Source organism: Molossus molossus, unplaced genomic scaffold (assembly GCF_014108415.1).
Source record: "Molossus molossus isolate mMolMol1 unplaced genomic scaffold, mMolMol1.p scaffold_m16_p_10, whole genome shotgun sequence".
NCBI lineage: Eukaryota > Metazoa > Chordata > Mammalia > Chiroptera > Molossidae > Molossus > Molossus molossus.
In genome coordinates, this window is record NW_023425345.1 from 64,124,080 (window position 1) to 64,139,196 (window position 15,117).

General features: G+C 39.2%; 1 pseudogene; it reads left to right on the top strand.

The window, feature by feature from the left end:
• The first annotated feature begins 4,114 nt into the window (after positions 1 to 4,114).
• Positions 4,115 to 5,191, top strand: LOC118623514 (annotated as a pseudogene).
• The last annotated feature ends 9,926 nt before the right edge of the window (positions 5,192 to 15,117 follow it).

Below are 15,117 nucleotides of genomic sequence, written 5' to 3' on the forward strand. Positions count from 1 at the left end.
TACCTACAACACATTAAATAAATCTAGCAGTTCTATAATTTTGTCATTGCTAATGTCTGTGATGTAAGGAACAGATTATACGTAAAACTTCCCCCTTTCGCCCTGGCTGGTTTGGCTCAGCGGTTACAGTGTTGACCTGCGGTCCAGAGAGACCCAGGTTCAGTTCCCGCTGAGGGCACGTATCTCGGTTGCAGTTTGTCCCCGGCCCTGGTTGGTCGTGCGGGTGGCAGCCACTCTATGTGTCCCTTTCACATCAATGTTTCCCCCCACACACACACATACACACACACTCTGTCTGAACAGAAGATGGAAAAATGTCCTCCGGTGAGGATTAAAAAAAACAACAAAACTTCCCCCTTTCTTAAGCTGTTTCTGAGAAAAACCATACAAATGAAAATGATGTTTCCAGATCCATCATGGAAATGAGTATTAAAGCAGAAAACCATTGGAAGAACCAACTTAACGACAATACCCCTTGTTATGAAATTTTCAAAGGAAATTTAAATTAAGAAAATCTTCAAAAACCTCATAAAAGTACTTTCAGAATCTGGCCTGTCCCTAAATCAAACAGCCAATATAACATTGTCTAAGATTCTCCAGTTTTGGTATCATTATCATTAGGATAGTATTTAGCTTCTAGTCTCAGTTACCTGTTCCAAGTCCTATATGTGAATCACATACCTCAATAATAATTACCAAATTCCAAGAGATAAGTTTTAATGAGAACGCTAAAACTTAAAAAGGCTGAATGACCATGACCATATATAAATATGTGGGCCGAGTTGAAATTTATACCTTAATCTGTCTGCCTTCTTTTCAGCCCCATTTCCTTTTGTATTTATTTAAATCTTAGTAATTTGTTCAAGACCCACTGGTTTCTTGCTTCTCAAAATTTCCCTAATAATAATTGTTTTTACCACTCAGTTGGTACTTATCAAACTTGTCTTACTTCAACTGTCTTTGTCTTCCTTCTATCCTGAGATCCTTGAGAACAAAAACCATATCTTACACTTCTTTGTACCTATCATACTGCCTGGCATATTAGAAATAAAATGTAGGTTGCGGGGGTTGGTGTCTTGCTAATCTTGATTAGATTCTCCAAGTTGATTACAGTGGATTTGTGAATTCTGGCAGTTTTTTAACCTTTCCAAATTTCTTTTTAGTAATCTTCAAAATAAATGTACATAATATCTATAGTGTAGGGCTTTACATTAAAAAAAGAGAGAGAGAGAGAAAGAGAGACCAGATAGAAAAATGGAAGTAATCAGAGTAGCTATTAAGTGGGTTGGCTCTGGAACCAGATTGCAAGTGTTCAAATACAGGCTCCATTTATCTTAGGGAATTTACTTCTGGCCCCTCTGTTTCCTCATTTGTAAAATGAATGCAATAATATAACCTACATTATGGGATTATTGTGAGGATTAAAGGAGTTAACGATGCAAATAGAATACTTCCCACCACAAAGTCAACACTCTATAAAAGTTAGCTATCGTCATCTAAAAGGTTCTCAATAAACGTTGGTTCCTATTACATCCTCTGGCTCAATAAAACTTTGTGCAAACATAGTAAGCATTCAACAAATGTTTGTTAAACTTTCCTTTTGCTTTGCTTATGACAGTCCTCAAAGTTTGGTTATGTTCTAAAGTAACTTGTAACTTGAAAAGATTTATGCAATGGAAACAATGCTATATAGTTTATAGCATGGGTATCTTAAACCATGACTTGATTATTAGGGAGGCTTGAAAAAAAAGACTATTTTAATCCATTGATACTAAAAAGTATTATTTCAGCATTTATAACACGGTTTCTTCAGTTTCCACAGCACCTTATTGTGGTTTTCTTCTTTTCTCTCTGGCTGCTTTTTCCTACCATTTTTGAGCTATCTCTTTTTCCTCCTGACCCTTATAGGTTGGAGTCCCTCAGAGCTTGATCCTGGGCCCTTTTCTTGTTGTATACTTTCTTTTGGGCAATTCTAGTCCTTCCCCTGGCTTTATATGCCATCTAAGGCCAACGGCCCACCGATCTATATCTGCAGTTTAGACTTCTCTGCTGAGCTCCAGATGCTTAGAGCCAACTGCCTCCTGGAAAGCTTTCCTTGATTGACTCCCCCAAACCTGCTCGTCCTCCAGGAATTCTCATCTCAGTAAATGGTACCAGCTCTTTCAAACAGAAATCTAACACTTCCCTTGACCTTACTCCACATGTCAAATTTTTTACCAAATCCTCTTGATTCTACTTGCAAAATCATTAAAATATGACTGCTTCTTCATTTCCATCATTCGGTTGGTTTATGTACTTTTACTTTTGTCTCTCCTCCCATCCATTCTGTAAATACTGGCCTTAATTTTTTTAAAAGAACTTTTTATAGTGGAAAGTTTCAAATGTACATAGAAGAATTTTAATGAACCTCCATGTACACATCGCCCAGTTTCAACATGTCTCCTAACTTTTGTTACTCTTATTTCTTTCCTTCCCCCACACCCCAGTTGAAGTAGTTTAAGGAAAATCCTAAAAATATTTCTGTATACATTTCCCACAGACAAGACCACTTAAAAAAATGTAGCCACAATACCCAACGAAATTAAAAAAGATTCTTTAACAAAATATAACACCAGTTCATATTTAAAATTTCTGTATCAAAGATGGCTTTTTACTGTTGGTTTGTTCAGTTCATCATTTGAACAAGTTTAAACATTACATTGAACTATTATGCCTCTTAAATCTCTTAATTTCTAACAGTCCCTCCTTTTGTTGAGTGATTATTTGTATATTTTCTTTTGCAATCTGTCTTTCTTTATCTTTCAGCTTAGTTATAAATGACATCATTTTTGGTTCATACCTTCATAAGCATTCTGTGGCAAAATCCTATACCTTTTACATTACGTGTCTTTATACATAAAAGGCTGAGAAAGTGAGGACCTCCCTTTCAGATATTTACATTATATAAAGAAAATATGGAAGATGGATTCAAAACTATTAATTCCTCCCAAAATCCAGAAAAGAAGTATAGTAATTAAGCATATACTATATACTAGGAACTTATATGATCCATTAAAAAATTTCTCTGAGTTGGGTATTTTTATCACAGTTTTCAGGTTAGGAAACAGATTAAGGGAGTCTAAATAAAAAATATGAGGCTATCATGTCAATCTGAGTTAGGGCCAAGACGGGAGCCCAGGTCTCTCTTTCCCAAGGGCTCATGGTCTCTCTACCCTGCTATACTGCTATAGTAATGGAGTGAAGTAATGAAGGATGGTTTAAATAGGGGGAGAACTATCAAAGAACAATCCTGTCAGATGCTTGACCCAGATAAAAAAGAAAGAATCCTACCCAGGAGTATGTCATATGTCATGGGGAGTAGGTTATTTTGCCTTCAGGTGAATATATTTGAGAAAATAATTACTCAGTTTGATTCTGATAAAAATTGGTTAAGGTTTATAAAAATTTAACAGTGGCATAAACAGCCTTCCAAGGGCATTTATCTCTCAGTGCCCTTCTCTAGCTGATTCTGCCCATTTTTTTTTTCTTTTTAAATTACATCCCTTTGCCTTTTTAAAGATGCCTTTAACATCACTAATGTGCATATACATTTCCTTCCTGCTTTTCAGTAGACCTCAGAACCACAACCTTTTTTTTCTTTTTTTTTACTAGGATCCCTTTCCCCTTCTAACTGTCTCTATCTAAATTCTTCAGTGGCTTGTCATGTTCTTAATACCTAAAAAAGCATGTCAAAATGCCATGTTAGCCCGGGGAGAGAAATTATATTTAAGTGTATTTGGCCTGAAAAATTGTGTCTACTTCACCCGTCTGCCTGCATGTGCTTATATTTACCCAAGCTGTGAGGCAGCCCATTTCCTGCTGTTCTTTATGATACTAGCTAAGAGGAGACAAGAATCCCCCTAAATGTTACACATTTGTAATGGCTTCATAAATGGAGACATTTGCAAAAAGCAAACAAAACACAAAGAGTAACTGGCCAACAGTGAAGAGAAGAAAACTATTTAAAATGTCTTGGTTAGGATCTCAGTTTCCGCAGCTGGCCCACCCTCCTGGTCCTCTCGCTGGTCTGCTTTCTGCTCCTCCGTGCCCCGCCACTGTAGCCCTCTAGGTCACTATGGAAGAGGAGATCACCTCGCTCATCATCGACAATGGCTCTGGCATGTGCAAAGCTGGCTTTGCTGGGGATGGCGCCCCCGGGGCTGTGTTCCTCTCCATTGTTGGGCACCCCTGGCACCGGGGCATCATGGTGGGCATGGGGCAGAAGGACAGCTACGTGAGCGATGAGACCCAGAGCAAGCATGGCATCCTGACGATGATACTTCATCGAGCACAGTAGCATCACCAACTGGGACGACATGGAGAAGATCTGGCACCACACCTTCTACAACTAGCTGCGTGTAGTCCCCGAGGCCCCCCTGAGAAGAATACTCAGATCATGTTCTAGACCTTCACACCCCTGCCATGTATGTGGCCTTCCAGGTCATGCTGTCCTTGTATGCCTCCAGTGCACCACTGGTATTGTTATGGACTCTGGGGATGGGGTTATCCACACTGTGCCCATCTACTAGGGCTATGGCCTCCCCCACGCCGTCCTGCGCCTTGACTGGCTGGCCGGGACCTGACGACGACCTCATGAAGATCCTCATGGAGCGTGGCTACAGCTTCACCACCACTGCTGAGAAGGAAATCGTGCTTGACATTAAGTAGAAATTCTGCTATATCGCACTAGACTTCGAGCAGGAGATGGCCACTGCTGCGTTGTCCTACCTGCAGAAGAGTTACAAGCTGCCTGATGGGCAAGTGATCACCGTTGGCAACGAGTGGTTCTGGTGTCCAGAGGCTCTCTTCCAGCCCTCCTTCCTGGGTATGGAGTCCTCTGGCATCCACAAGTCCACATTCAACTCCATCATGAAGTGTGACGTTGACATCTGGAAGGACCGGTATGACAACACCGTGCTGTCTGGGAGCACCACCATTTACCCAGGCATCACAGACAGGATGCAAGAAGGAGATCAAGGCCTCGGCCCCCAGCAGGATGAAGATCAAGATCATTGCCCCACCAGAGCGCAAGTACTCAGTGTGGATCGGGGGCTCCATCCTGGCATTACTGTCCACCTTCCAGCAGATGTGGGTCAACAAGCAGGAGTACGACGAGTCGGGCCCCTCCGTTGTCCAACGCAAATGCTTCTAAATGGACCACAAGCAGATGCGCAGTGTTGCTGCAGAGTTGATCAAGTCTGAGTTTGTCCTGGCAAGTGTATACACCTCATGCTGGCCTTGTGAAACTGGAACAAGCCTTGGAAAAGGAATTGTCCTTGAAGCATGTATCTGATCTCAACACTGGATTGTAGTCCTGGTTGCTGATTTTGACCTTGTATTCAAGTTAACTTTTCCCTCGGTACATGTTTAATACTCTGTACATATCTTTGATTTAAACCCCTGTACACATGGTCAGTCACTTGGTGGCTGAAACGAGAACGTGTTTCTGCAAGAGAAATCCAGTGGCTGGATGAGAATCCGCAAGACTGAGTGTTCCTGATGTGTGCAGAGTATTAACATGCAGGAGTTGCCTAGTCTAGGATTTTGCTAGAGGTGGATGTGAGTCCTGAACCAGTTGTCATTTCTGTCCTGGCAGTCTGACAGGGTTGGGAGGGTCTGAGCTTAGGACCCATTTTCTTTTCTTAGCTGATGTTTCCTGCCAGAACACCTGGGTCGTTACTTGCCTTGAGTTGGAAAACGGTTTGCATTTCCACCTGTAAATGTATTCATCCTTTTAATTTATGTAAGGGTTTTGTACGCAATTCTCAATTCTTTAAGAGATGACAAATTTTGTGGGGGTTTTTTACTGTCACGTGAGAACACTAGGCTTCAGAAATACGTCATTGTGAGGAAAATAAAGTGCTGCAGTAAAAAAATAAAATAAAATATCTTGTTTAATGGCTATATTCCTAAAATAATTGAGAGCAGGGACTAGAACAGATATTTGTTAAACTCATGTTCAGCCCTGGCCAGTTTGGCTCAGCAGTTGGAGCATCGGCTTGTGGACCAGAAAGTCCCGGGTTCCGTTCCCACTAAGGGCATGTACCTTGGTTGCAGTTTGTCCCCGGCCCCAGTTGGAGTCATGTGGGTGGCAACCAGTTGATGTGTCTCTCTCACATCAATGTTTCTCTCTCTCTCTTCCTCCCTCTCTCCTTTCTGTTCTATCTGAAGATAAATGCAAAAATGTCCTTGGGTGAGGATAAAAAAAACAAACAAAAAACTCATGCTCATAGCAGCATTTTTCACAAGAGCCAAAAGGTGGAAGCCACCCTAGTTGCCATCAATGAATAAATGGGTAAACAAAATGTGGTTTATATATAAAATGGAATATTACTCAACCTTGGAGAAGAAGAATTCTGTTACATGCTACAACATGGATGAATCTTGAAGTCATTTTGCTAAGTGAAATAAGACAGCCACAAAAGGAAAAATATTGTGTCATTTCACTTATATGAAGTACCTAGAATTGTCAGATTCATAGAGACAGAAAGTACAATGATGGTTGTGAGGGACTGGCAGGTAATGGGGAGTTAGTGTTTAATGGCAACAGAGTTTCATTTTGGGAAGATGAAAATATTTTGGAGATGGATGATGAAAGTGGTTACAGAACAATATAATTGTACTTAATGCCACAAAACTGTACACTTAGAGATGGTCAAATTGGTCAATTCAGGTTATGTGTATTTTACAACAATTAAGAAATGCCTTGGTTAAGAACTTGGGTCTTGGGTCAGAATGTCCAAGTTCAAATTCTGACTCCATAACTTATTAGCTGTGAGAATCCATGCTATTTCCACATCTAAAAATTTGAGTTTCTTCACCTAAATAAGTTGGAATAAGAATAGTATGTACCTTACAGACTTGTGAGGATTAAATTTAAAAATCATTTGCACATTACCTTGCACAAGGCAATGTATATAGTCAATGTATATAGCCATTATAATTTTATTATTATTTATTTACATCTGTAGTCACTTTTAAAGGTTAGATTGATAGATTTTCCTATGGGTTTTTAGAATTCACTTCAGATTGAGATCTCTTTATTATGTTATTTCACTGGGTGATTTCAGTATCCCCATCAGTACAAAGGTAGCTGATTTAGAGAACTGATTAATGGCATGAAGTTCTGATGAGTTTGTGAAGTTTGGTGGAAAAAACAAAAGTTTTGAAAAAATTAGAAAAGTATCCCTTTATGTTTGGAAAGTGAAATTTTTAGTCATTTTCTTGTAACTGTTGGATAATAAGTAGCAAGGAAAAGAATACTGATTTTTTAATATTCTGAAACTTGAGGTAGCTTTTCAATCGTTTGGTAACATTTGCTACATAGTCCAAGAGATTCTTTTGTGAATTATCTTGTGCCTGTGTGTGTGAGAGAGAGAAACAATAGAAGGAGCTGTGAAGTTGCTGTTTTTTGAAAAGGATAAACCTGAATAATACACGGAGACAGTGTGCCAGGCTTTTTGCAAATGAATCCTCAACCCTTCAGTGTTGATATTGTCACCAACTGTGTTATAAAGATGAGGAAACAGGCCCAGAAGTTGCCTGTATTTGCAGTGAGCAGGAATTTGAATATAGGAATTTGAAATTTGCTTTGGCTCCAACGCCCATGCTCTTTCTCTCAAGCTACGTGCCCCAAATAGAACTTCTTGCCACTTGTTACTGTCACTGGAGCTAGCGTCACCTTTGGAGCTGCTGCAGGTTCCAAAGTCACTCTCTGGACTAGGGCTGTCACTGATGGAAGATAGTGATGGCTCTTTGCTCAGCAGCTCGCCCTCTGCTAGGCGGAAAGAAGCGGCTGCTCAGGGAAAGAGAATGGAGGGGCATAGTAAAGCCCCTATTGCCAGGAAATACTCCACTCTTTTCTGAACTAAAATAGTCAAAATAGCTGCTATTAAAGCCACTTGGTTTGGAAAACAATAGTGCCATTGTCTTCAGAAATCCCCTGACACAGTATACACAGGCTACCTGGGAGTAAGAAGGAGGGACTGAGGTTTCTTCTAGCTCTCTCTCTCTCTCATTAGCACAGTTTAGTTTATTTGATAAGCTAGTTGTCTCCCAGAAAGCCTAGAAAGACTATCTTATCAAAGATGCAGTGACAAGCAAGTGTCACCAGTGCTCAGTGAGGGCTCAGTGAGGCCAGCAGGACTGGGGAAGGGTCCTGAAACCCATGTTGTGATGGGGATCCTGGGCAGACAGGTGAGCCTCAGCCATGGCTGCCTGTAGTAGTGACGGTTTGTTGATTGCAAGTAACAGATAGCAACCTGAGCTCTTATTAGAAGAATATAGAGGTATCTCAGGGAACCATGGAATACAGAACAGCCAGGCCTCAGGAAGGGAGAAGCCAAGGAGAGTCCTGGGACTGCCATGGCAGTTGGTAGAGGTCCCAGCCTCTAGCAATCCAGTGACTTGACTTGGCTTCCAATTCTATTATTTCTTAAGCCTCAAGTGAGAGTGACAATATGATATGCTCAGCTTAGATTATCGCTCACAGTTGGTTTAATCAGCAATGGCTGTGTGTGGGAGGGGAAGGGATGGGGCAGTGGGAAGTTCACACAATAGAAACAGAAACCCTCTCTACAGACAGATCAGGCAGTTTCCAGAGAAGAGGGGCTGGGGTGACACTATGTTAGACACCTATCACATAAACAGAAACAGATCTTATCTGAGGAGTCATTCTGTAGAGGAAGTTGCTTAGAGGCAGTGGTTAAGAGTACAGGCTTAGGAGCTAGACTGTCTGAGCTCGAATCCCAGCTCTGCCACTTTCTGGGCAACTTACTTAAATATTCGGTGTCTATTTGCTCACCTCTAGGGTGGTCATAATAATAGTACTTACTACATGAGAGCATTAGGATTGAATGAGTTAATACCAGCAAAGAGCTTAAAACAGTACCTGGCAAACAGTAAGCCCTTGAGAAATCACTATTATTATCTGGCCTCAGAGGCATCATAATATTTATTGAAATTGCTAACTGGGTTCACCTCACTTAAAAAACTCCCAGTGGGGCTCTTTTAACATGTAATTTTATGAAAGAAAGAGGAGCATAATCAGATAAACACTTTGTTATGAAATACTTATTAAGTTTAATTTAGACATAACAACAACTTTAGAAATATATGGATATAAAATACAAAGAAATGAAGTAAAACAAAAAAGTATAAAGAAAATAAAAACCAAACCGAAAAAGGAGAAAATACGAACACAACACGAAAAGCAGAGTTCATAAAAGAAGAAAAAAATTTATAAATCGGGTTTCATCGAAATTAAAAAGTTTTGCCCTTCAAAAGGTGCCATGAAGAGAATAAACAGACAAGCCACAGACTAGGAAAAATATCTATAAATCATATATCTGATGAAGGACTTGTGTCCAGAAAAAAGAACACTGACAATTCAATAAGATGACAAACTGCCTGATTTAAAAATGGGCAAAATATTTCTTTTTTCAATTTTTATTCATTTATTTTTGTTACAGATGTTTCTCCTTCCCCATTCTGCCCCCCCCCCCCCCCACCGAAAATTTGAAAGACATTTTACCACAAAGCAATCTGTGTGGCTAATAAACACATGAAAGATGCTCAGCATCCTTGGTTTGAAAAATACAAATTAAAAATCACATTGAGACATCACTATAAACTCATTAGAATGACTGTGCTCCAAAAGACTGACTTTATCAAGTACAGGAGATATGGGAAGCTGGAGTGCACACACATTACTGATGAGACTAAAATAGTGCATTTGCTTTTGCGAATAGTTTGGGAATATCTTAAAAAGCAAAACATAAATTTAGCATATAACCCAGCAATTCCTTTCATAGGTATATACCAAGAGAAATAAATAATATATGTTCATACAAAGACTTGTATAAAAATGCTCATAGATTCATTATTTATAGTAGCTAAAAAATGGACATAGTCAAATGCCTGTTGACTGGTTAAACAAAATTTCATTGTATTATACAATGAAATACTATTCAGCAAAGAAAAGGAACAAATTATTGATATATGCACATCATCGGTGAACCTCAAAAACATCATGCAAAATGAAGGAAGACAAACACAAAAGACTACATCTTTCATGATCCTATTTATACCAAATATCTAGAAATATCTACAGAAACAGAAAAGCAGAACAGTAATTGCCTGGGTTAGTCATGGGAGTGGAGATTGACTGCAAATGGGGATAACAGAAATTTTGGGAGGGACAGAAATGTTCTAAAACTAGATTGTAGTGATGGGTATACAACTGCATAAATTTACTACAAAATTGAAATATATACTTGTTAACAGGTGCATTTTATGGTATGTAAATTATACTTCAATAAGCTGTTTCTGTCCTGTATTCATTTTGACTGAGTTACCAGTACAAAACTATTGCTAAAAATAATTAAGAGTAAATCTCTGTCAGTCCAACATAATTTGCCTTTTTTTGATTCATACGGTTTTATGCCCAGTCCTGCCCCATTTTTCCCACTGATCCACCTTAGAGTAGTGACTTTCTATTATCAGGGTTGATAAATTATGTGTAGACAACAGAGTAGAAGAGTACTCTGCACTGAGATTCTGGGTAGGAGTCTTTATGAACTGTATTTATATAGCTTTAGGTGTGTCCATTCCTCTTTGCTATTGTACAGATTCAAACATTACTGGAGTGTAAGACACCATTGTCCAAGGAAAATTCTCCAATGCTGAATTCTACAGCTGCCTGCAAATACCCAAGAATTTCTTTATTTCTTTTCTCCCTCTTCAACGTGTTATATTGCTCTAACCTTCACAGGAAGAAAACAACTTTCAGGTTGAGTGCTACATCAAAAAGTCTTCTCCTTTTATGAAAAAAAAAAAAAATCATTTGCTTGATAGTTACTTCCTGTGTCAAATTATCTAATGTTTTCCCTGACTGCAGCCATCTGTGGGTTTGTTGTTTGTTTCATGGCAACATGCTAACATAAAGCACTTAGAAGGAACAACATTTATTTGTCCATCTGTTCATCCATCCATCCATTCTTTCTTCCATCCATCCAGCATCTACACATTCAACAGTGATTTCTTGAGTACCAACAATGTACCAGACACTGTGTTAGATATTAGGGATGCAAAAATGAGCAAGAAAGTTGTGGTCTCCACCCTCACAGAGCTTAGAGTCTTTTCTGGATGACAGCAAAAGGCCAGCACTGAAGGCACGTTTTCCCACTTTCCAGGGTTTCTTAGGCTGGCCTTGGCTCTCCAGAGGCTGCACTGTGGGCACTGCAGGTGACCCGGGGACTTATGTCCCAGCTCTAAGAGTGGAGGCAGGGAGCTCTCAGCTGCTGGCTATGGTTTGGCTCCATAGGCGATGGTCACTTTGGCCGATTCCAAAGTGACAGGCTTTGAAGCAGTCTCCTTTTTAATGACAAGTACAGAAGAATTATAGGTGGCCACAAGAACTTTGGTGGTGGTAGCTGTGGCTCTGCCACTGCAAATTAAACAGAAAAAAATGCAAGGTATGAGTCTTTTATGAAAATATGCCTCCTGTACTTGTTTGGAAGCACATCAGATCTGAAAGGCAGAGACGAGAATTCATTCGTTTCTCAAATATTTATATTTCTGTGAATACATAGTAGATCAAGATTGCTTGATTTCAACTCTTGCAGTATTTCCAGCTTAGTGGTATATGGTAGCTAGGCAATGACATTTGATAACATTGTCTTTAGAAAGGGAAATTAAAAATAATGTGTCCAGTTGGGACTCAACAGGGAAAAAATTGACAGTAAGTAATTAGCCATTTATAACTAGGACCAAAAGAAAGATAGAGTCTCAACCTTTAGTTTTGAATGAAACAATACAAATATTTGAAACAAAAATAAATGAGTAAAACAAACACAAAACCCCCAGTGCTCTAGATAACATAAGTGAGTTAAAACCTCATAAGAACATACCTGCTGGATACATTTCTGGCTTAAACTGACCCTGCATGTAATGGAATCCGAAATGTCTTGAGTTAAATAACTTGCAGGATGCCACAGAGGCAGATCTACTGAAATACATCAGTCCTACTGGACTGCTATGGTAGTTCCTTTCCTCCTGCCTCTCAAGATTTCTACCATTGAAAGCACTTCCTGTGAGGTCAGGGATGACAAATACACAGCAGTTACGCCCATACCCAGAGCACCAACTACCTATTAAACCCTCTTCACCCAGGAATGGCCTCAGCATCCCTATCAGCTTAGCATCCCAGACCCCACTACTAATCAGTTGCAATTAACACAAGAGGTTAAACCTACTAGTCACCCTTGGATTAGAGAATGAAAAATGAGCATTAACTTTAAAAGGCTATAGTTAAATGAAAACATGTTTCTTGGCTAGGAAGAGAATGCTTTGACCAAGAGCTTCTTTCCTAGGACTTTAAGGCCTGGCCCTAAAGAATTAGGAGAGACAGTTTGAGTAAAAGGAAGACAAGAATCGTAGTTGCCCTCTGGCAACCTGAGGGGCAGGCAGGGCCACAGTGGCAGCACAAAGAATAGAGTGGGAAATTATAAAAAAGCCAAAGTGGCTTATTTCAAAATTCCCTAGGGTCATGATGTTCTAGCTCAGTCTTTTTCTTAGCACTATCCTGAGGAGTTTGGTGGAGAGTAAAGGCTACTAACAGTGAGTCACCTGCCACTTCCTGCATTACCTGAAATTTTTTGGAAGCCTTCCACCAAATACTGGTTAGAGCAGCCCAGCCACATCCACTTTGTGACAACTGGCAACACTGTGCTTTGGGGCAGATTCGAGCAAATGGAGTGAAACTGGAAATAAAGCTTTTACGTGACCTCAGAGGTTTGTGGCTTTATAATGAATGGCCGGAAGTCATGCAAGTATAGCCAGCCAAATCTGGGAGCTTCCACTTAAAGTTCTCTGATAAAGTAACTTAATGATGGGAATAATTTTATTGGCTCATTTAATAGAATGATAAAGACCATGAAGCCACCTTGCAAATTGCCACTTTCTCCTTCACTGTGTGACCTTAGGCAAGTCTTGTTATTCTTTAATTTCCTTATCTATAAAGTAGGACAATCCCTTTTGTAAAAAGAAAAATGATAGCAAATGTATTGAGTATACACTCTCTACAAGACACTGAGTTTGGCCCTGGGGAGTAATCAAAGATGGAATAAGCACAGACAGTGCACTCAAGGAATTTAAGATCTAACAAAGGGGAATAAAGTAGAACAATAACAACACAAGGCAGACAAGGAGGTGGGTCTTAAGAGAAATGGAAGAATTGAAGTGTTGGAGCATAGATTACTCATAATGTCCCAGTCATCTGCCTTATTCTAGTTGGAAAGGTGTTTCATAAGGTCTGGAATAGGTTTTTTTCTTTTTCATTTTTATGTTTGTTTATGCTGGTGGAAAAATAAGAGGCTGATTCCATTTATTTTATTCTCTTATGCATTATTCATGGAAAAGCAAATAGTGAGTTGGTAAATAGTTTGAAATTAATACATATGAGATTGTGGTATATGTTTTAAAATTATAAAGAGCTCAACCACAATACATTAATGCTGGGAAAGGTAGAACTTCCTCTGATAGAAGCCAGAGGTTTGGAAGCTGGTTGTGGAGTCCAGCAAGGAAGAACACACATCTGATGTCTTCAAATCCAACTCCCTGTTCACTAGAACAAAGCTGCCAGTGTGAAAGAAATTTTAACCTTTTGTTACTTTAGGAAACTTTTATTCTTCTTTTGACTCCAGTCAAAAAGAAGCACTAGAAAATTTTATAGCAACTATCTAAAAGTAAATTAATCTTATACAGTCCTCCTTTTAGCAGTAAGATTCTAACCCAATTAACAAACTAATTTAAATGAAAAAAAAATTGTGATCAGTTTGGTTGCTTTCTCCTTCCTGCTGTTGAATCCCACAGTAATTATTATTTTTATTTTTTAATATCTAACTTCAGTCAAGAGAACAAAATTGAGGATGTAAGCTGTGCAATTTTTTCTAGAGCTTTAATTTTGTTCTTAACATTCCCACCCCTATCCAATGGACTTCGTATTTACATACAGTTTTTTCTCTAGAACATTAATAATCCCAGGAGAAGAACCCATTAGCAAGAATTCTCTATCTACATCTCTTCTTGCTTGCCTCAAACATGAAAAAATCCACCATATTTGAAATATACATGTTTAGCCCCAACTCATTGTAAGTACATTGAAAACAAACTTAGTCAAATAGAAATGGAAAATCGTGTCACTATTTCATTCAAACTGCTTTTCTAAATTGAGTGTCAGATGGACTATATAGCTTAATTGTGGTTGTATCATCATTTCTGATGCATTAAAAGAGTTTAAATAATTTATTATGAACCACATAGGAACTTAGATAGCAAGGCTGAAACAGAGCCCAGAATTGGTGATTTCCAGCTAGAAGGGACACTTCTGCCTTCTACATATGATGTCATGTTACATTGCTTGTCTGACTGTTCACATCCACAAGCCTGCAGACTCCCTTCCCAATGCCTACTGGGTGCATTTTATTGCCCATGAAACCACTTCCTGTTCTCATTTGTATGACTAGATTTGTTGTCTCATCACCAGACCTACAGAATTATACCTGATTTTTTTTTTTTAATCCTCACATTTTTTGCATTTATCTTCAGATAGAGCAGGAAGAAGAGAGGGAGGAAGAGAGAGAGAGAGAAACACTGATGTGAGAGAGACACGTTGACTGGTTGCCACCCATACGACCCCAACCAGGGTTGGGGACAAACTGCAACTGAGGTACGTGCCCTTAGCAGGACCCCAACCCGGGTCTCTCTGTTCCATGAGCCGGCGCTCTAATCACTGAGTAACCAGCCAAGGCTGAATTTAAATATAAATAAAAATATACAAACAGTGTGTTTTGTCTCAGTAAAATGTTTCATTTATTTTTTTTTTATACATTTTTTTCTTTTTTTTTTGGTATGTGCTCCTAATAAGAACCGAACCCGGGACTCTCTGATCCACAGGCTGACACTCCAACCGCTGAGCCAAACTGGCCAGGGCTAAAAAAATTTTCTTTATTGATTTTAGAGAGAGAGGAAGGGAGAGGGAGAGAGAGACAGAGAAATATCGATGAGACAGAATATCGA